Raw genomic sequence first — 24,082 nt, 5'->3', positions numbered from 1 at the left:
GTATGAAGAGAATTGGACCTATTCTGTTCTATAAAATATTAAGTCAAATCACTTTTCCCACCCATCTACATTGTGGTTGGTCTATTACCCCTTACAAATTCTTTAACCTACATCCCAGAAATAAACTGAAATTGCTCTGTGCATCCAACATAAAATCATAGGATCATAGAATGGTCTGGGCTGGAAGGGACTCCAAGGATCAGAGAGTTCCAGCCCACCTGCCACAGGCAGAGACACCAACCTCCAGGCCTGGATCTACACAAGGCTGCCCAGGGCCCCATCCAACCTGCCCTTGAACACCTCCAGGGATGGGGCATCCAACACCTCTCTGAGGGGCAGCCTGTTCCAGCACCTCACCACCCTCTCTGTAAAGAACTTCCCCCTAATATCCAATTTAAACCTTCCCTCCTTCGGCTTCAATCCATTCCCCCTTGTCCTGCCATTGTCTGCCCTTTGAAAATGTTGATTCCCCTAAAATAGAGATAATAGTTTAAGAATCTGAACACCAGTTTTGGCAAAGACAATCTGTCAACTCATTAATACCAGTTTTGAATCTGCAAGAACTAGAGAGTCCTTCCACATAAAAAATAAAATATATATACTTTTGGTGGGTGCTTCCTTGATGTGGGATAGCATCTGTTAGCATCATGCGAAAACAAAGGAGAATGAATATTGTGTTCCCAGCAACCTTTGATCTCTTCCTTCACTGAACAAGCCAGGCTGCCCAGACTCCTGACACCAGTGGGTGTGCACAGAATACCATCCAGGCAATGGAAGACTCTGTAGGTATGCCAAGAAACACTTGGGGGTTCTCTAATGGCATGAATATTTTTTTTCCCTCTTCTTCACAATATATATTGCAAAGCATGAAAGGACAATGGCTTCCTGGACAGATCTGAACAGGCTGGAGAGCTGGGCAGTAAGAAACCTAATGAGGATCAGTAAATGCCAAGTGTAGAGTTTTGCACCTGAGAAGGAATAATTGTTTGTATCAGTACAGGCTGGGGGATGACCTGCTGGAGAGGAGCTCTGCGGAGAAGGACCTGGGGTCCTGGTAGATGACAGGTTGGCCATGAGCCAGCAGTCTGCCCTGGTGGCTGAGAAGGCCAGTGGCATCCTGGGGTGCATCAAAAGGAGCATGGCCAGCAGGTCAAAGGAGGTGACCCTCCCCCTCTATTCTGCCCTGGTCAGGCCCACCTGTAGTATTGTGTCCAGTTCTGGGCTCCCTGGTATAAAAAAGACAGGGATCTCCTGGAGAGAGTCCAGAGGAGGCTACGAAGATGATTAAAGGCCTGGAGCATCTCCCCTATGAGGAAAGGCTGAGTGAGCTGGGGCTGTTCAGCCTTGAGAAAAGACGACTGAGAGGGGATCTGATCAATGTTTATAAATATCTGAAGTGTGGGACACAGGGGGAATCAGCCAGCCCCTTTTCAGTGGTCTATGGGGACAGGACAAGGGACAATGGCCTCAAGTTGGAGCACAGGAAGTTCCGCACCAGTGTGTAGAAGGACTTCTTCAGAGTGAGGATGACAGAGCCCTGGGACAGGCTGCCCAGGGGTGTGGAGTCTCCTTCTCTGGAGATATTCAAGACCTGTCTGGATGCCTCCCTGTGTGACCTGTCCTAGGGAACCTGCTTTGGCAGGGGGGTTGGACCCGATGATCTCCGGAGGTCCCTTCCAACCCCTACAATTCTGTGATTCTGATTCCTAGGTTACCTAAGAAATGTCCCATGTGAAGAGGGGACTGTACCATGGCTGCCAGTCTGGGGTTCCTTGAGCTGAAACGCTTCAGAAGCATCTGAGCTGACACAGTGTGACATACACAGGGGACTTACAGTGTTAGCTCTTGCTCTAGTAGTGCTGTTCCTCTGTGAGCACATTTAGGGAATACTGTAAATTCCTCAGTAATTCTATGGCTGAGGCAATATAATACAGTTATTTCGGGCTTCAGCTCACAGTGCCACACGAATACATCAGCATCAGCATTTTCATAAGAAATGGGCAAGATTCTGACCTTAAAAAAAAGATTCAAAGGAAGAAGAAAAGCTTTAAAATATCAAATTGATGCTATGTCATCTGCTTGAGGGCCTGAAACAAGAGATCTGAAGAGACTGATGCAATGTGATATGCTAGAGTCTGAACCGTGCGTGGAAGAGCGTGAACTCCAGTATGCATCTTCATTTCTTACTTATCCCTGAATCTGTGGTCCCAGAGAAGCTAGTGACCATCACCCTTGAAAAGAGCAGTGAAAAGACAGGAGCAGATAACTGTGCTAGGCCCTGCCTACTCACTAAGTCACTGTGCCCTGCAAATTAAGGTAGGTAATACACATTGTCTTGCTGCTCTTGATTTCTCTCTCACAAAAAGCAAAGTTTCCTATTTTCCTCTGCTACTCTGACTGGCTAAGTAGGACTTTTTCCATGGAATGCTTGTTGGCAATACATATGGCCTCTGAAATGCCTTATTTCAGCCACCCTGCACTGGGATGTCATTTAATAGAACAAATGTAATATGTGGATGTAATGCAAAGAAATGTTGAAAGTCCATGAATGTTGCATATCTTGGTAAACTATTATTTTTCTTTCTAAAGAGCCCTGGAAGTACACATGGGGATAAGTGAAAGAGCTGAATCTGTCAGGAAACTGTTGAACAATTAGGCAGTTAGAGTCAGAACAGAAAAAAAGCTGGGAGTCTGCAGAAAACTAGAATTAATGAAGCCCATTCTTCCCTTGGAGCCACAACGTTATCAGCCTGCTTTACTCTTAGTTTATGGAATTGGCTTGTCTCCATTTTTTAAACTCACTTATATGGTGATGATGGAGGCCTGGCCTTTGGTATTTGTTACTATTTTCATCTGTTAAACCACTTAAGTATTTTTTTAGTTAATAAAGGCTTTGAAGTGTGTGGGGTTTTTAAAGTTTGGTTTTGTTTCTTTTTTCTCTGTTTCAATTACTTGTTTGCTAATCAGCTAACAGTAGCTGGTTTGAATATTTGTGATCTAACAGTGTATTCTCAAGGGACTAAACATACACACATTTATGATTTACCAGAAGTAACCATGGCATTTAACTGAGTGAGGTCTCTGTCCCACAGTGAACTTAATATAACCTTTGGTATACTATTGGCTTGCAGAATGAACATAATCTTAGCAAGGAGATAAAAGAAAGCAGGACTGAAGAAAAGTCATGGTAAAGCATCTAAAATACAAATAGGAACAGAAATAAATCTGTATTTAACTTCTCTCTCATTAGCCCCATTTCTGTGGCTACATTTTTGTGGCTACATGAAAAAAAAGCAGCTGAGATAAAGATTTTCAGAATCTGTTGGGCCCTTTTTTTTTTTTTCTTAAGTAATGAGGGAAAGAGATTGACAAACAATCTAAGCATAAAGAAGAGAAACACCAGCATAAGCCATAGCCAGATTTGCTGTTGTGGCTCCAGTTGGGGAAGAGGTTACTGTCAAAGATGCTCATCACCACCTCCCCCTCGATCCTTCTGCCTCTCCAAGATCTGCAGGCGTAACTGAACATGCTGATTTGAGTTGTATTATCTGACTTTAGGGAGAACTGGATGTGCAACCCCACCAACGGCTCCAAAGTCAGTACTACTGCAGGGGGAAGAGCATCCATCCAAGGGTTTACCTGGTAATAGCAACCCCAATAACTCAGCTCAGCTGCTGGGACAGCACTTCTGACCAGCTAAATTGGTGTCAATCCAACACTACCAGATTTTTACTACTTAAACCAAAAGCAGAATGTGACACACAAAACCTGCAAACAGAATGGGAGCGAAAGTGCATCAGTTTGGAGGAATAGGAAATGAAGAAGTTAAGAGAAAAAAAAAACCTGAAATGAGACAGAATCTGGCTCAGATATATAAGCCATCTGTACTGTGTACCAGTGGAACAACAAAGATCTACACCAATACCAGCTTTGAGGCCACATGGAAGAGGAAGAGACTGCAAAATGCAGTGGTTGGCTTATAACCGAGGCCCTGTTCTGGAGGAGTCTTTGGCAGTGATCTGTGCTGCATGGGCTGCTAGCGAGTCTCCAGGTGCAAATAAAGTGTAGGGTTTTTTGGGTTGGGTGGGTTTGTTATTGGTTTGGTTTGTTTTCTTTTTTTTTTTTTTTCTTTGTTGTGGTGATGGTGTTTGTTTTTTACTTTTAAAGCTATAGGAAAGATCTTACTTCTTTTTCCAGATTAATATTTCCACCCTAAGACGTAGCTCAATTCTGCAGAGCAGTCCTGGCTTTTGTCTGCCTGAGGATCTCACAGCTTTGTGGATAAAAACCGTGAAATCCTTCATTTCACTCGGCACAGAGGAGTGTGAATGGAGGTGCTGGGGTGAGACATTGAGAGATCACTTGAGTAGGAAGTTTTACAGTTGTGATGTTCTCAAGAGATACCGATTTCGGGGAGGAAAACAACCAGTAACTGTTCTCTCAACAGCCAGTTGAATTGTGGGAGGGTGCTTAGCATCCAGCCAGCGCTCAGCACAGTAATCCTACAAATCTAAAGAAGTTAAAGGAATGAAGAGCTTTTTTTATATATGTAATTTAGGAGCCCCTTGTGGCTGCAGATTTGCCAGCAGTGTCTGGCTTCATGTTCCAGAAATTTCACAAAAAGCCTTAAATGGGGAAAAGCAAGGCATATTAGGTCTCTAAAGCCTTTGACAGGTATTTCTCACCATAAACCCTAGTAATATTTGTCTACAGGCTTGTAGATTAGTTTTGGATGTCTCACACGAAAAACTCTGCAGCTTAGTTTCCCATATTATTGTGCCCTCAATACATATTGGCTTTTGCCTCCTCCAGGCAGTGTCGGCAGCCCATAAGCAGTCGAAGCACCTGACATTGTGGGACAGCTTTTAGACCAAGAAGGGAGGTGTGTTGTGCCAGCCCAATCCCTTTTCACTGGAGTTAGTCAGCATTATTTATTAAGGAATTGGTGCTTTTGAAACTGGCTTCCACAGTTATGAGCCTTTCCAGCACAATACAGCTTCAAGCTATCATTTGGACAGGACCAGTGACTCAGGCAGGAGCATGTCTTTACTAATTCAGTTTATTCTGTGTCCTGGGTTTTGGCTGAGATAGGCTTAATTTTCATGAGAAGCTGGGAGGGGACACAGCCAGGCCAGCTGACCCAAACTAGCCAAAGGGGTATTCCATACCAGATGTTGGCATGCTCGGTGTGCTGGGGGTGAGGCTGTCTGGGAAGCTGGTGATCACAGCTCTGGGATGGGATGGACATCGTGCTCTGGGAATTGAGCAAATTGCATTGTGCCACCTGCTTTGTATATTCTAAATACTTTGCTGTCCCAGTAAACTGGACAACCTTATCCATCATTATCCATCCTTATCCATCCTTATCCAACCAACGTGTTTTACCTTTTCTTTCCAATACTCCTCCCTGTGCCACTGGTGGGGGGACAGAGTGAGTGGGTGGCCACATGGTGCTCAGCTGCTGGGTGGGCTAAACCACAACATTCTGTACTTCAGAAAGCAGCACAGAAGGGATTGTCACAGTCTCTTGAGAAGGGTTTTGTGACAAATGACAGAAAGGTTCACACTTTATAGTGAAAATGAACTGTCATTCATAGAATCACAGAAAGGTTTGGGTTGGTAGGGACCTCAAAGACCACCTAGTTCCAATCCCATCCCATGTGCAGATTGCCCAAAGCCCCTTCCAGCCTGGCCTTAAACACTGCCAGGGAGGGGGCAGCCACAGCTTCTCTGGGCAGCCTGTGCCAGGGCCTCACTACCCTCACAGGGAAGGATTTTTTCCTTTAATCTAAATCTACCCTCCTTAGTTTAAACCTGTTTCCCTTTTCCTATCACTGCATGGCCCTCTCCAGCTTTCTTTTCAGGCCCCTTTAGGCACTTAAAGGTCTCCCTGGTGCCTTCTCTTCTCCAGGCTGAACAAGCCCAATTCTCTCAGCCTGCTTTCATAGAAGAGGTGCCCCAGGCCCCTGATCATCTTTGTGGCCCAATTCCATGACTTTCACACATAATCTCAATAAAAAGCTTGTTCTCATCCCTATAAAATAACAGCAACACGAGAAAACTTTAGTTTATGCCCAGCTCCCATGTGGGAACCCTGTGAAGGCAAGAAATTGCCAACTCTATCCTCTTTCCTACTGGTAAAACACCTTAGTCTGACACTGAGCCAACGCTGTGCTGGTGTGACAGCTCTGTTAAGCTACTTTAAGTACCACAGGAACAGACCAGCCCATAGTTTACTGAAAATTAGACATACAAGAATAGAAAACCATCCCTGCTGGGTTCAGCTGCTGGGACCATGTAGACCAAATGCTCTGTCTCCAGCACTGGCAACAGGAGAGGCCATGTAAGAACACCTGTGCCTGGCCACTTTCTGCAGTGTGTTTCCTCAGTATCCATAACTGTTGGATTGGGGATGTTAGAGGGTATGTCCCTGTAGTGAGTGACTGCTGGTGGAGCTGTAAACACCTGGCAATTTGCCTGTGTATTTTTGAACTCCCTGAGAGCATCAAAACTACAATGCCCTAGGTCAGCACATTCCATGAGTTCAGACCTTACTATGCAGAGCAGTACATCTTTCATCTCTTTTAAACTCATCTCCTACTAGTTTCGTTGAGTTTCAGCTCCCACATTGCAAGGCTTGGTGAACAGTTCCCCATTCAGCTAACAGTGACTTTGTAAACCTCAGTTACATTCTGCTCTGCCTTCTCTCCACACCAAACAGTCCAAGTTTTTTGGTCTTTCCATGCAAGGCAATGGCTCCATCCCTTGAAAATTTCATTGCCATGTCTAAGACCTCTCTGTGTTGAAGTGCACAGGACTAGATGTGCCTGCACACAGGGCATGGGCTGTGGGTTTGGTGCAGTCCTTTGTGGTGGCCCCAAGATGCCATCAGTTTTGCTGCCAGACCCTTTCTGATGGTATCCTCATGGTCTTTTGTTGATTTTCCAGCTGCTGCTTTGCACTGAGACAGTGATTCCACTGACCTGCCAGTGATGGCTGCAGGAATCCCTTCCCAAGTGCTCTAACTGCCTGTTTTGAGCTCGATATCATGTAAGTGTGACTATATACTAATTATACTATACTATACTATACTATACTATACTATACTATACTATACTATACTATACTATACTATACTATACTATTATATTATATTATATTATATTATATTATATTATATTATATTATATTATATTATATTATATTATATTGTGATATACTAATTCTAGTTTTATCTGCGCTGAAGCATACCTGCCACATTTTTGACCCCTCACTCAGTTCCCCATCAACAGTGTATCGTTTGACAGCTGATCTCCATAAACCCGGGGATTTTGCTGTCTGATGCCCTCTCCAGGTCACTGATGAAGATGTCGCATGAAACCAGCCTCACATCTAGTTCCTGGCAGACACTACTGTTGACACTTTTGGCGCTGAAGTGCTGCAGTTTTACCTTTCCTTTTGCTCCTTATCATGTAATCAGATATCAGACCATGAAAGGTCCTTTCCTTCAATCCCATGGAAATTTAATTTAATATTTTTTTCAAGAGAAGTCTTGTCAAAGTTTTTTTGAAAATCCAAGCATATTATTTTATATAGGAAAGATTGCTAGTCCACTAGCTAGTCCACTATCCATCTTTCCTATGACTCACAAAATCCTCCCTGTCCTTGTACATCATCAACATATAGAGCTACCACACAAGAACTAAGCACACTGAGCTTCAGAATCAGAAGCACCTGTAAGCCATACACCTTTATTCTTCAATCACAATTGTGCAAAGAATAGTCAAGAGTTTCCATCACGATGGATCTGCCAGCAGAAGGTAATTGATAGAGCTAAATTCAAGCTGTATTTTGTATATCGGTAGCTCAAAGCAATTTCTCAAATTAAATCTGAAGAAAGAAATGTATTCTTCATTTGAATAAAGAAGCAGAACAAATACTTGAGTGAATAATCAAGTAAAAGATAATTGGTTAAGGTCTACTGAAAAGAGGAGTCTGTGGTTTCATCCTGATCAAAATGGAAAGTAACAATGGTTCGTAGGTCAAACTAAATAGTTTTGAAATTCAATGTTAATACTTCATTGGATTTTAATATACTTTCACGCCATCCATTTTGAAATTAAAAATATTAAAAAGTGGCATATCTCATTACAAAATACTATAAAAACCTGTTTCACATTTTAGGGTTTTTTCTGTATTTGTTGGCTGAAGCTTACTGGCCAAATTTGGTGTGAATCTGCCAGAAGTTCCACTTGATCCAAAACTGCGTTATCAGCAAATGACTGCATAATGCCAGGCTTTCAAACCGCTCACCTCACATACTTGGAGACATATTTCTCCTGTAGTTTCCATGCTATTAAGTTGAACTTGAATCTCACTTGGTAATTTTTGTTAAATCTCTTTTAGATATCAATCATCACAAAAGCAGAATTATTTCATGCTGTACCTTTTTTCTTGCCTGTGCATCTGAAAAGGCCTCAAGTGTCACCTCTGAACATGCCTCACATAAAATCCTAGAATCACAGACTGGTCTGGGTTGGAAGGGACCCCAAGGATCAGAGAGCTCCAACCTCCCTGCCACAGGCAGGGACACCAACCTCCAGGCCTGGATCTACACAGCGTTGCCCAGGGCCCCATCCAACCTGGCCTTAAACACCTCCAGGGACGGGGCATCCAACACCCCTCTGGGCAGCCTGTTCCAGCACCTCATCACTCTCTCTGTAAAGAACGTCCCCCTAATATCCAATTTAAACCTTCCTTCCTTTAGCTTCAATCCACTCCACCTTGTCCTGCCATTGTCTACCTGACATCTACTACTCACATCACATCCATGTCTCTATAATTTCTACTCAGAACCTCATGGGTGTCTCAGGTACAGAAGGTTATTGCCAACACTCAGACCGAAAAGTCAGTCGGAAGGGGGATTTGCATAGGGTGTAAATCTGGTATGAAATCATGATCCAGTGTGTATGAATCACTCTTTCGAAAGACAAATGCAGGTACTTAATGATCTCAGTAAAATTTACATGCCAGTGCTGTACTCTTCAGGATTTAATAATCTGTATACATCCTTAATGTGCTACACAGCAAACCTAGGGAATATCATTTATCAGTCAGGCAGAGTGTCTCCTAGTTCCAGGGTTTTTTTTTCCCCTGTTACCTTGCTCTTCAATTCAAAATGAATAATTGTCTTAACTTTTACTTCATAAAATTACACTAAAAAACTAGATCTTTAGTGTTGATAGGGGAGCTCTTGTTCATCACACGGAATTCTGGAGATCAGCTCAACAGTACAAATACTAATGGGCACAAATACTAATGTTTCACTGAGAGCAATAAGGCTAGGGAAATTAGGGGTAAGAAGTTAAGGGTGTCAGAATGTGTAAGCAGGGAAAAAAGACTATTTCAGATGGCAAACATGAAAAATATTTATAAGAACCAGCTATTGGCTGTACTTACTTGCAGGATCTGGAAATACTACCAATTGCAACAGGGGCAACCCCTCCCTGCCTCAGCCTGCTTATTTCTTTGCAATCCTATGTGAATTTGGAATTTTCCTAAAACATGATCTTGCTTTAGAGGTTTGTTTCATTTTAGAAGTGACCCCAAAAGTTACAATATCTGCAGCATTGCTGGATTTTTGGGGGGTTTTAATATAACAAAAGCTCTGCAAGAAGTGAAATAATGAGCATAAAACCCAGAAAGCTGAAGTAATCTGAACTCAACTATAATTTTAATATGAGAAAAATATACTTCCTCCATCTCTTTGATATTGAAACAAATCAAATGCATTAAGCAAAAGTCCAAATTTACAGCAATGACAGAAAATATTATAAAAATAAACAAAAAACCCTTCTCAGAAAGTCCTGAAGCAATAACATTCTGCAAACTGTTGTTAAAATATGATTACTTCCAGGCAATAACAACCATATTCCTGTAAAACCACTTCAAGTACAATTTAAAACCATGTGAGTGACATGTAAGCCAAACTCTACTTCCAGTAGTGAGTGGGCAACCTTAACAGAAGCCCTTTAGGAAACAGATACATAGAGCTAGGAGAGTACCTTTTGACCCTCCTGTTTGTATTCTTTGACCTTTAAATACCTTTAGAAGCATGGCTCTTGAATATTAAAAACAAATAAATGAAACCCAAACCTTTTCTCCTGAAAATCCAATCAGGCCAAGATTCAGCAGGTAACTTCTTTTGCTCTGCTGTAACAAAGCCATGTTTAAAACTGTGTTACCCTGCCACAGTTGCATTAAAAGATAATAATGCCTGGTGGTGATGCTAAACCTTAGCTCCTGGAGTTAGGAACTGCTTTTTCTAAGTAGGTTCTTTCTTTCAATTCATCTTACTGCATGAAGCAACATGGAGGTGTCCAGTGCCCTAACACACAGAGTATCATATCCGGGAAGAGAGGACATTAACAGAAAAATCCCTATCATGAAACCAATGCAAAGCATGTTGTGTCCTCTTGCAATTACTCCTTTTACTTCAGAGTGTAGGTCACTGCAGCAGACATGCATATTTACCAAAACAAAACATCGCTGGGAAGTAGTTGGAAAATTACTCTACCCTGTTAGCTGAGGCAAAGTGACCCACAAACATCTAACAGAGCAAACCCTTTTGGGTGGGGTTCTGGGTACCAACTTTCCTCTTCAATTCATTATATTTCCTACTGGGACAGCTCTGATTTTGTGTTGGTTAAATTGGTTCTTTGTAGTGATGGAGTGATCATTCAGTACGTGATTCTTTCTATAGATGGTTTTCTACCTTCACAAGGCAGTGAAAGTTCCCTTGGCTGCCAGGTGTTTGCAGAGGAGCAAGGTAAGTGCAATGCACTCATGTTACTGATTATGGATGGTGATGATGTGGCTCCCCCTACTGCAGTATCCTAGATGGTGTTGCAAAACAGTCTGGTTAAAGAAAAACAAAGCAGCCAACTCCAAAGATTACACTAATAAATGTGGCTCACTAAGAAATGGCTTTATGATTGTCTAGAGTAAATTGCAAAGATATCCCTCATTTCAGACAGTAGAGCTGGCAGAAAGACAAAATACTCCATCAGAAGAGACCTGGGTGCAGTTGGAGCCTTGTACCTCCTTCTAAGGCAGAAGATGCTGCCTTAAGGAGGTGGGGTGTTCCTACAGAAGGGCTCCAGATACAGCCTCATGCTTCTTAATGTCTCCCCCTACTTCTATTGATTACTCTTCTCCTTTGTCTTTTTCTCTCTTATGCCCTGATCCTTATCTCCTTTTGTTCTTTTCTCCCGTGTTTTGAGCTTATATTTCTATTTTAGATCTTCCATGTCTCGCCAAGAGAAAGGAGTTCTCTCTCTTTCTGCCCTAAAGAACCTCTTTCTGTCTTAGGGAACCTGCTTTGGCAGGGGGGTTGGACTCGATGATCTCTTGAGGCCCCTTCCAGCCCCTACGATTCTGTGATTCTGTGAAAGGGTTTTTTTGGGGTTTTTTCCTGACAGCAGCATCAACCATTGTCACAAAATCCTTAAAGTGGAGAAAAAGGCACGGGCAGCTGAAAAAGAAACCGGTTCAGCATCCTGATGCTGCAGTTATTGCCGTGCACCAGCACAGTAATAACTAAGCCTTAACCACCCTCAGCCACCCACACAACCACAACAGGAAGTATGCTGGGGACCACAGGCAGACAACGTGCCCCGTCTCAGCGTGGCATGACAACAGCCTGCCATCCCTGTGCTACACCAAGCCACTTTCCTCTCCGTTCATCACGCAGAAACAAATTATTGAGGACAGGGGACTATGTTTAGAACTGATGAGGGAAATGGTTGAACGGCAATTCACACTTGTTCTCAGCACGCTTCTCTGAAATCACAACGGGAATTTACATCTACTTTGCCCACCCCTGGGATGACTGGGGTGCCTGTGCAGGAGGCCACCACCTGGTCTTTAAATGGCAGAGTAACGCTGCTATGGGTTATTCCTTTGTATCTGCAGTTATCAGTGAACATCCATGATGTGATCTCATGTCTAACTCTTCAGTGGCAGTAACTGGCACTGAAGTTCTTGCATGGATGCTTCCACCTGAAGCAGATGCAGGAGATAACGTCCATCTGGCAGATGTCTGTGAGTACCCAGCTCGTGTGACGTTTTCAACCACACTACACCCATAAAAAAGATGTACAGCTACCCTCTTTGACTCTCCCTGCCTGCTGACAGGTACTTTCTCCTTCTCAGTGGACAGTTCATGAAAATAGAGTAGCCTTCATACACTACTGGAAAGATGATGTCTTCAGGAAAGACAGCTTTCTGAATTTAGCACCCTGTACCTATGTGCACATGCACACCTGTGGGCACACACACTAGATGCACTCTAGTGAAGGTGAAGAACTGCCCTGTTGTGTACTGCACAGTATCAAGTCCCAGGGGTCTTTTTCTCCCCTGTGACATTCACAACATGTGATCCCTGTTGTGAAGGACCAGTTTCCAAATCCCCAGGATTACGTGGGAATTTAAGTTCTTTATTTGAAAGGAAGGCAGGTTCTTAGCTTTCATCCTTCCGGAGAAACACTGGAAAATTAGACCACTTAGAGCTTGAAAAATCACAAGTCAAACTTAAAAGTTCATTACATTCCAAAAACTTGTTATTTTTTAATGCCTGAAGCTGGCAATAAAGCATAAGTCCTATCCTGCTGTCAGCTCACAGATTTTACTTAAATTAGATAGTAAAGGAGTTCAGCAGTCCTCACCAAAAATATATGGGGCCATCTGTTTCCAAGAGTGTCTTCTAAAATTATGAATCCCCGTTGCAAGAACTGCCCAGCTGTAATTGGCTGAGAGGTAAGTAAGCCACTGCCTGAGGGGAGAGAAAACAACAGCAAACAGAAACTTTACCCAGCAAATTAACAAGTCCATACTTCAGCTCTTTAGTCTTTTCCAATACAAAAGTGTTTCAAACTAATGAAGTGCATTCAAACTAATTAAGTGCATAAGAGACCTAATGGGATCCTGGGGTACATCAACAAGAGTGTGGCCAGCAGGTCAAAGGAGGTGACCCTCCCCCTCTACTCTGCCCTGGTCAGGCCCCACCTGGAGTATTGTGTCCAGTTCTGGGCTCCCTGGTATAAAAAAGACAGGGATGTCCTGGAGAGAGTCTAGTGGAGGGCTGCGAGGATGATTGGAGATGCATCTCCCCTACGAGGAAAGGCTGAGTGAGCTGGGACTGTTCAGCCTTGAGAAAAGAAGACTGAGAGGGGATCTTAATGTTTATAAATATCCTAAGTATGGGACACAGGGGAAAATGGCCAGCCCCATTTCAGTGGTCTGTGGGGACAGGACAAGGGGCAATGGCTGCAAGTTGGAGCACAGGAAGTTCCGCACCAACATGCGGAAGAACTTTTTCAGAGTGAGGGTGACAGAGCCCTGGGACAGGCTGCCCAGGGGGGTGTGGAGTCTCCTTCTCTGGAGATACTCAAGACCTGTCTGGGCACCTACCTGTGCAATATGAGCTAGGGAGCCTGCTTAGCAAGGGGGGTTGGACCTGATGATCTCTGGAGGTCCCTTCCAACCCCTATGATTCTGCAATTCTGTCATTTTTCATTCACAGAAACATAAATATGTTTTAAAAGTGCACCAATTGGATGAGATGGTTTAACTACAAAGCAGGCTTTTCTTTACAATCCCCTGTGTTAAGATTTAAGGAAGAATGTGGGAGGAGATAGCAGATGCTCTAAGACAAGTGAAAATTATTTAGGTGTGCTTCTATTAGTACAAAAGCTGCACTGTATTATTACTGTGAATGCAGGATATTCAAGACACACGGTAACAGACAGGTCGAGCAATGATGTAGGAGTTTTCCTGCTGAAGTTATCTTCCTGAAACTATGAAGAGAAGAGAATGTGTCAAACAGAAGACCATTAAATGTGAAACAAAACAACAGCAATGGAAAGGTAGCATGTAAAAATGAGACCTGTCTCCTGGTAACCCTGTGGAGAAGTCAAATGCAGTGATAAAGATTATACTTTAAATTATGCATGAATGAATGTCACAGCTAGAAGCTTTGACTTCTGAAGTTCAGTCAGCACTGACAGCAGGCTTGGGGTGCAGCTAGTCTAACCTCTCAACTGCTCAATATCAAGTTTGTGAAAATGCCAGTGCCTACAGATGAGCAATATAGGCACCTTCTGTCTGGCACAGGCACATGAACTCACATTTCTGATGAAAATCGTAGGTTATAGAGTCACACAGGCAAGGTACTTGTAATATGTGGCTACAGCAGCTCTGTTCAGAGATGGATAATTGTCCATTTGGCCAAAACCTCTAAAACTGTGCACTTCTTTAGTGTTCCTTTAAAATCCAAGCAATTTACTTCACACTCTTCTGACACCTATGTACATAAAATCATCCAGCATTTTTTAAGGTTCATCAGTGTTCCGACATAAGGGTTAGTTGGACTTGGTTCTGCAGAGCAATGTAGGAAGCCCTTTTCTAGGGAAGAGTACCACCAGGGTCATCCAGTATTTGAGGAGGGGGGACCAGCTACTGCCAGCTTGCAAGTGCTCTGGGTCACACCGCGTGGGTGATAACCAAATGTCAGTCTTGTGATGAGCAAAGAATGGCTGTCTGCACGTCCTTTCCATAACTCCATGCAACTTGCTCTACCCTGGCAAAAAAGCTTTATGCACATCTCTTCCAAATTCTCCACAGGAAAACAGAGAGGATACTGCAGTGATCTTGTAAATGAAGCTTCAAATAACGTTCTTGTGCAGTGCAGACCGCTGGGGTTGCACCAAGACCTACTGCGGTCTGCAGTGCAGGACTGCAGGGTTCCACAGCAATACAACTGTCATCAGACCATGACTGAAACGCTGTCCTTAGCAGGCACTTGAAGGAAGGGGTGCAGAAGGGCATCTTTATGTAGTAGCCCATTTTAGATATCAATAAATCTTGTGGGGTTTTTAAATTAAAATAGAAACTTGCTTGAGAAAGGAAATAATTTTTAGAACTCGATCTATGGAAATGATTAGTTCATTTGGACTGCTTCTACAAATACACCACCTTTGTCCTTACCTGAAATGCATTTAGTTTTAAGTCCCCTGCTTCTCCAAGGTGTGGATGCCAGCTGCACAGATACATCTAATGATTCTGTACTGGAGGCAAACTGCCCCTCTCTCACTCCTTGCCTGACTGCTTCCCAACCTGCTTAACTGCTACACTGAATCATGAAATAGCATGCCATCCAGATATGGTTCCTACATTTTTATTTTCTTTGAACAACTACAATAAGAAATTACTGATTACAGATTACAGTATAATTTAGTGGCAAATGAACTGTGCACCCCAACAACTATCCTAGCAACTGATTTCAGCAACAACTATTAGGTACCCACTAGAAGACCAGTACCAGTTATATTATTTGATGTTTTGACAATATTTTGTCCCTCATGAGGCCCCATCTGGAGTACTGTGTCCAGATCTGGGGCCCCCAGTACAAGGAAGATGTGGAATTGTTGGAGAGGGTCCAGAGGAAGCCACAAAGATGATTAGAGGGTGGGAGCACCTCCCCTACGAAGAGAGACTGAGGGAACTGGGCTTGTTCAGTCTAGAGAAGAGAAGGCTGTGGGGGGACCTCATTGCAGCCTTCCAGTCCCTGAAGGGAGCAGAGAAACAGGAGGGGAATCAACTTCTTCGAAGGGCAGACAATGGCAGGACAAGAGGGAATGGATTGAAGCTAAAGGAGGGAAGGTTTAGATTAGATATTAGGGGGAAGTTCTTTACAGAGAGTGGTGAGACCCTGGAACGGGCTGCCCAGAGAGGTGGTGGATGCCCCATCCCTGGAGGTGTTCAAGGCCAGGTTGGATGGGGCCCTGGGCAACCTTGTGTAGATCCAGGCCTGGAGGTTGGTGTCCCTGCCTGTGGCAGGGGGGTTGGAACTCTCTGATCCTTGGAGTCCCTTCCAACCCAGACCATTCTATGATTCTAACTCAAATGCAGTATCCAAAAAATAATGAACTGGACTTTATATCCAGGTGCATTTGTCTGCAGGGTTTCCTACTGTTTCTGTTCAGTTACGGTGGTCAAAACTTTGTAAAAAACTTAGGAGGGGAATGAGGACAGATTGATAACCGCCTCCAGATCAACACCTTGCAGCATAACATTGCCCTTACGTATGTCAATTTGGAACAGCAGCTTGGTGGAGCATATAATATTAGCACCCTGCATGGCTTCCTTCTCAAAGAGAAAGAAAAGAAAAATAGCACCAAGTAGAGCTCTTGACAGGGATTGGAGATGCCTGTAGAGAAAAGAAAATCTTACAGGAAAATTAAAAGCATGGGAAGCCATGTGTCCCCAGCATGTGAAGAGAGATATGATGCACAAAATAAAGATGACCACAGATAGAGTCCTTAGCTTGTGAGGGATGGGAAAAAAGGAATAGTGAAGAGCAAGTGAGGTGACACACAGACCCACTGCCGTGTACAGGAAGGGGAAGAGCATGGCAGAGAGAGTCCTTGCCATCCAAGGGAGGAGCAGGACAAGAGCCCTAGTAACCCCATTGAGAGCTCTCAACCTGTGTGCTTTCCCGGGCTTATATTCCACCACACATACCCAAGAGTGATCCCTGCTTTATCTTGGGACACGCACAAGCTGTTTCTCCAAGTTTAAGGAGAGGTCATTACTGCCATCTCAGAGATCTCAAGTCCTGTTTCCTCAGAAGCTTCATGTTATGCGGCTGCTGAAATAAAAATTGACAGTGAAAATCAAGGTATGTTGAAAAAACAAAGTTCTAAAACCAGTGTGAATTACTAAGTTAGAGAAGAGTGTATTGAACTGGCTTTCTGCTGCAGCCCCAAGCATACAGGCAGTGATCTGCAGGAAAATGAACTCTTGTTAAACATCTGAATTCACGTTCTAAGCCCCTTGGGCCTTTTCCCCTTTCTGCTCCTTTACAAGCACTAACCTGGCAGTTGCAGGGAAAATTAACTTCTAGGCTCACTTCAATCGATGAACTGAGTGTATGTACACTTTAAAAAGAAATCCACATAAAGCTGCTAACAAAACAAAAACTTCAGGAAACGAGACCACTCAGAGCATCTGTACTAAAGAGAAGCCTGTAAAAAAGTGCTCAAAGTAGTGCTTCTAATAAGCTATCAATTCCCAGCATTATTTCCCAGTAAAAGCATATTCATTCAGTAAAGGTTTATATTTACACTGCATCTCTCACTCTGTCACAGAATCATCACAGAATTGTAGGGATTGGAAGGGACCTTGAGGGATCATCGGGTCCAACCCCTATGAAAACCAGTGGTCAACTGAGGTTTGAGTTGGGGGATACAGGGCTCAGTGGGTGCAACACTCACAGAATCACAAGGTTGGAAAAGACCTTTAAGATCATCAAGTCCAACCGTTCCCATCCTATGCTAAACCATATCCCTAAGTACCTCATCTACCCGTCTGTTAAACGCACCCAGGGATGGTGACTCAACCCCCTCCCTGGGCAGCCTGTTCCAGGCCCTGACAACTCTTTCAGTGAAGAATTTTTTTCCAACATCTAATCTGACCCTGCCCTGGCACAGCTTAGTGCCATTTCCCCTTGTCCTATCTCCTGCCACCTGGCTGAAGAGATCATGTCCCACCTCTCTACAACCTCCTGTCAGGTAGTTGTAGGCAGTGATAAGGTCTCCCCTCAGCCTCCTCTTCTCCAGGCTAAACACCCCCAGCTCCCTCAGCTGATCCTCACAGGATTTGCCCTCCAGCCCCTTCCCCAGCCTGATTGCCCTTCTCTGTTCTCGCTCGAGGACCTCAATGTCCTTCTTATGGTGAGGAGCCCAGAACTGGACACAGCACTCGAGGTGCGGCCTTTCACTCCTCCAGCATGAAACTCCAAGTGTCACAGCAGAACAGACCACCTCACCCCATGTCACCTCATCCTCGTCCCGATCTGCACCCTCATCAGAAAAACAAAATTTGGAAGACGTTTCCCTGATTGACTGCCAATGTTACTTGGCAGGGGATTAGCTACCCATAAGGAACAAAGTTCCAGATTTAAGAAGGAAATCAAGAAGCCTCCTCTTTCCACCCCCCCACCCCTCCCCCACCCCCATTTTAATTAGTAAGAACCAATCTTTCTTTGGCTTCCTGAGCAGAATTTGGCAGGGATGCAGAACTGAAACATTTAATTCTCCAACCAGTGACCGTATTACTCTTCATCACCAGGCTGCTTTTCCCTTCGCCTCTCTCACCCATCATTAATTTTGACAGGCAATATCTCTGAAGTAAGAGAACATCAGTCAGGCAAAATACAAACACTTTCCTTTTGCAATGCTGATTATTAAGTCAGTGCTGGGAAAAAAAAAAACCAACCTGGCACTTGCTTAACCCTATCCACCCAGCTGCAATTTATGTTCCCTGCCTGGGCAGCTGCAAATATCTCATGGTACTTAAATAATGGACCGTTGTCATGATCTGTCTTTGTAAACCTATAAATCAAAGATGTTTGTTCTCCACAAGAGATTATCTGATTTAAACAGGGATTGATCGGGGAAATTTAATGCCCTATGTTATGCAGGTGAAACTCTTTGATTACAGTAGGGGAATTTTTTTTCTGGATTTATGATTTATTCTTTGCAAACTCCATCACTGAAAATCCACAAGCATTCATACTATTAATAGAAGCACAGTAAACCAGAAAGCAGGAAGCAAGATAACTGTGGGTGGCTACTACACCTTCAAAAAAAGCATCCTGAACCCAGCAAAAACAGCAGATGAGTGCTCTTGCTCTGTGGGAGCAGGATGAAACTGTGGAGAAGAGTTTGATCATCTTCAGCCCTGGCCCATTTTTCTTTTGTTTCCTGCCTTTTTTTTTTCCTTTCCATTTTTTTAGGACATTCTATTATTACAAACAGATCTATACCATATCACGTGAGAAACATAGGAATTAGAGATGCATCCTGTCTGTGGTTTTGGTTGTGAATTACTTTCACAGGTTATATTTAGAATTTTCTTGATTTTTGAACTGTTTCTGATAGTTCTGCCGCATGCCATTCCAGCACCTCTCATCTCACTTCAGACCTGCATTTAAAAGAAGGCACAGTGTAAACAAAATATTCCAAAATGCCATTCATTCAGAAATCTTACAGTTTCACCTCTTCTTTTTGCTGTGTTTCATGAAAGAAAAACAGCAAAAAGGGTTTAGTCAGAGACTCTAATTAAAGGGATCCTAAATAAACATGCATTTCTTGCTTCATTTCTTGCTGCTCTATAAGCTCCTCTAAAACTGGTACAAGGAAGCTGCATGTCTGCAGACATGCAAAAAGCAAGCAAAGAGGAAACTAGTTATCTTCTGTTTCTAAAATAAAGGTGGTTTCTCAACCCAATTACAGAACAATGAGCTACTGAATGAACAGTCTCTAACTTACCTTCACACTCATGCTTAGCCCTTTAAGTATGCTGGGTGCTGAAGAAGAAATTGAAGAGTAGTAAACTTAAGCACTAGGGGAAAAAAATGCCCTTTAAACACTTTTACACAACACCCTGATATATTCAGCTTTCCAAGACTGCCCAAAATTAGAATATTAGGATATCTGATTCTTACCAGCATACCAGATCCATTACATTTAGGTCAGAATGACCTCAGTACTCAGCAACATTTCGTCACAGTCATATTTTTCTTAAAACTTTCTTAACCTTTCACTGCTTACCTTATTTACAGGGAACATCTCGTGCGTAAATTTTCTTGAGGAGGAATTTCTGAGAAAGGTCAACATCATCTTCAGTCCTGTCTGTGTCAGCATGATGCCATGTAAATTGTTTCACCTCTCAGTCTAAGCTTGGTCTGGCACCCTTTGTCACCAAGGTAAGGACCACATAGCATCTAGCACTGCTTTAAGGTTACTCCTCACCATCTCACCTCTACGGGTATAAAAGCAGCTCAAGTCAATCTCAAGGAAAGGATATTGACTCCTTGGAAGTTGTGGGCTCTTTTTTCCACTCCCCATTTGCATGCCAGAGTTATTTCATTTGGTTTTGACAGAGTTACTGGGTATTTGCAGCGGCCCCATAAAAAAACAGTGAAGGTTCAATGGTCTTCCTCCACAGTCCCATCTTGTGTCAGAAAATGAAAATAAAAGATATTTTAAAACCTTCAGAAAATTTATTTATACTAAAGGGGGAAAGTGAAAATTGTTACATTTGTCCCAGTGGGACAACCACAGAATATCAGAATGAGAAAATGTTACTGTTTTGTTCAAAATGGAAAAATTCTACCTATACCAGCCAGTTTTTGATTTTTTTTCCCTTGCTTTAAGAGCTTTCTGCTTTTCTGTTACTTTGCTCAGCAGACACCGAAAAGAGGAATAGCACATGTGTCTTGTATTTGAAACACCCAGCAAAGTGATATTTCCTAGGCTGCTCTTGACATGAGCTATCACAGAAATAGCACTTTTGCTAATGGTTTAGTAAATTTTGCCTGAAAAGCTTTCAAGAGTTGTTTTTACCAATGATTTGTTTGCCCTGAGCACCCATCCTTTGCCTGAGCAATGCTTGCTGCAGGTGTGCCTGCCTGCAGCCCTGCCTCCCAGACCTGATCCACCCCCTCATGTTGTCTGGAGCTGTTTTGGTTATCAGTACCCTGCTCTGTCCAAGTGGAAACCAGTAACAAGTGGTGTCCCTCAGGGGTCTGGACTAAGACCTATAGTATTTAATATCTTCATCAGTGACACAGGCAGTGGCACTGAGTAGCCCCTCAGCAAATTTGCAGAGCACACAAGGCTGGAGGGAAGGGATGCCATCCAGAGGGGCCTTGACAAGCTTGGGGAGCAGGCCCACACAAACCTCATAAAGTCCAGCAAGGTCAAGTAAAAGGTCTTGCACCTGGGTCAGGGCAACCTCCAGGATCAATACAGGGGGATGAAGGGATTCAGAGCAACTCTGAGGAGAAGGACATGGGGGTACCAGTGGACAAAAAATAGAGGACATGAGCCAGCAACATGTGTTTGCAGCACAGAAAGCCAATAGTATCCTGGGCTGCAGGAAAAGAGTGGCCAGCAGGTCAAAGTAATTCGCCTCCTCTAATGTGCTCTTTTGAGACCCCATCTGGAGTACTGTGTCCAGCTCTGGAGTCCTCATAATAAGAAAGATATGGACCTGTTCGAATGGGTCTGGGGCAGGGGAGGGCACAAAAATATTCAGAGGGCTGGAGGACCTCTCCTGTGAAGACAAGTTGAGAGAGTTGGGCTTGTTCAGTCTGGAGAAGGCTCCAGGGAGACCTTATTGCAGCCTTCCAGTACCTAAAGAGGGCTTAAAATACGGAGAGAGACTTTTTACTGTAGTGTGTAGGGAACAGAACAAGGGGAAACAGCTTTAAACTGGAAGAGGGTACATTTAGATTGCACAAAAGGAAGAAATTCTTTACTGTGATGGTGGTGAGGTGCCGGAACAGGTTGCCCAGAGAATCTGCGGATGCTCCATCACTGGAAGTGTGCAAAGTTAGATGGGGCTTTGAGCCACCTGATCTAGTAACAGATGTTTCAGCCCAGGGCAGGGAGGTTGGAACTAGATGATCTTTAAGGTCCTTTCCAACCCAAACCATTCTACGATACTAGAATTCTATGATTCAGATGTGCCAGTATCACCCCTCCATCTGATGCTCCCTAAGACTCACCAGTTTGCTGTTGGCTGTACCTGGCAACTTCAAGAACAAGATCCCTCAGCTGAGGAAAGCCTCTTCCTTCCTGTAAAATGTTTCTTCCAAAGAATACCTGAGAGAGCAAACACTACAGAAGACAAACAATAAGGCCAGGCACCTGGCCTCAAGTGTACTTTGCTCTTCTGTGCTGGTTATTGTTCTAGGTATCCTTTTCAATTTCCATGATATTATTTTTTTTTTCCCAAAAAGACCTTAAAATTACCTGCTTAGCATTTTCCTTCTTCCAGTATCTAACAAAATAGAAATGATTAAATCCAAACTCTAGAGGAAATCACAGAATCACAGAACTGTAGGGGTTGGAAGGGACCTCAAGAGATCACTGAGTCCAACCGCCCTGGCAAAGCCTAGGTATAGTTGAGAGCCACTGCATTGCAAGCTACTGCTCAGGTCCTGCTCCACCATTAACAACAGTCCATCATCCTCTTCTAGATCAGCTGTTGAGAAGGTACTGCATAATCTAGTAAAGCAAAGTATACCCAAAGTGATTTCAGTTTCAAAAACATTTCAAGATATTATCTTTAAAAAAGCCAAATCCTTGCCATTTCCAATGTTCCTAGAATGGAAATTGTTCAGAATCACTTAGGGAGCTAAAAAGCACAGTTGAAGGCTGTGTGGGAGTATTTGCGTATGCATTGGCAGGGGGAGGGGGAGGAAAGGAATGAAGATAAATACAGCACTTCTCAGTGTTCAGCTGAACTTGTTGTAAAGTCGGCACTACAGCAACTTAACAATTCCCTGTGGCTTTCTCTTTGGAAGAGGACATTAAAAAAAAACAACAGGGAAGGTCAGAGTTGTTCATAATATTCTCAGTAATGTCACCTTTTCATAGGCTCCTATCAAGCGACTTCAAAGACTGTCATGTCTTAATTTCTCCATAGCCTACCCTCCTGAGACTGGGAGGATTATATTTTACTAGAGAGAAACTGAAGACTGTGTGATTAAAGCCCCCTCTGTGTGAGTCTGTCTGAATGACAAGAGTTGTGTGTAGATGGAGAAAAAGGTACCAGAACACAGCAGTCTGAAGAGAGGGAGAGTGCGTGCCAAGTGGTAGCTTGCAAAAGCCTGCCAAGAACTGATGAGCTCCAGAGTCTAGCAGTGCTGCTGAATCCACCAAAACCAATAAGCTCTGAGACTCTCCTCAATCTGTCCAAATCCAGTAGCATCAACTACGGGCTGTACAACCTAGGCTACACCCAAGGCAGCTGCTGTATGTAAAATTACAAGATGATCAATCAATCTATCCATTCAAGTACATAAAATACACAGGCACACATATACATATGATGAAACAAATCATCTGGAGGGACTTCCTGAACAACCACTGTTAGAAATGCCCATGGTCCTAAGAAAGGACTCGAGGTAGACACGTTAGTGAAGCAGGAATTTATTATACGTTCTTGCAAGAGCGGGTGACCTAACAAAGTAGGCACACTTTTGGGCAGATTTTGTAGCATTTTTATACCACATCCCTGTCTGAAATCATTAGGTTACCTCATACACCTATACATATTCATCACCTGTCCTGCTTCGTATTAAAATGACTTCCAAGAGGTGATTTCCATAAACTCCTCCCAACTGCATCTGCACGTTGTCCCATGGTAGTGGTCATCGGGGGTCTCAGCGGTGAAGGCTCGAAGTCTTCAGCAGGTTGAACTTCTCACCTCCTTCCCCTGGCACATGCGTAGTTGTGATTGTTCCAGGTGGGCAACTGTAACTGGGACGTTTCCTTCTTATCAGTCCTTGGTCCGCATTAAATTACTCCCAGAACACCAATCACTCAGGACTAACCACACTAGAAACACTAGAGTTGTTCAAGTGAGACGTTGTTTATGTGAGGTCACCCCTGACATAACCACTATGGCACTTCAAACCATCCTGTTAGCAAGTCCTCCTTAACCCTTTAAAAGCATCTTATTAGCAACCCCCCTTTATCACAAATAGTAATAGCAAGAGGTGCAATATTTCAGCAATGTTGAGACACACGTCCACTGGTACAGGCATCCGTTGAGGGACACAGTTCTCCACACCACCCCATGGCTCAAAATTGGCATCTTACAGATGGTACTCCGTGATGGCTAGAGGATAGGGGTAAAGCAAGGGGGAAGGAAAAGAAAAGTGTGTGCACAACAGTCCAATAGCTACAATCAAAACATTCAAACAATTGACATTTCCAATAATCAATAATAACTGTTAACATTTAATGAACATTAATTAAACACCATATGTATCACAAGAACACATGAAGTAAAAGTTTCCCTCCCCTCTTTCCCTATGGATTAAGTTTTTCAACTTAGGAGCTTTCATGTCTGTCAGGGCACCAAGTTACGAATATTCCTTTTGTCCAGGACAAATGTTTGTTGTCTGAATAGTGGGTCTTAATTAGGACCTAAAGTTTGTTGAAGG

The sequence above is a fragment of the Gallinula chloropus genome (assembly GCF_964237585.1).
Source record: "Gallinula chloropus genome assembly, chromosome: 3".
Lineage (NCBI taxonomy): Eukaryota > Metazoa > Chordata > Aves > Gruiformes > Rallidae > Gallinula > Gallinula chloropus.
The sequence above is the reverse complement of the archived record's forward strand: the minus strand, read 5'-3'. Positions refer to the sequence as shown.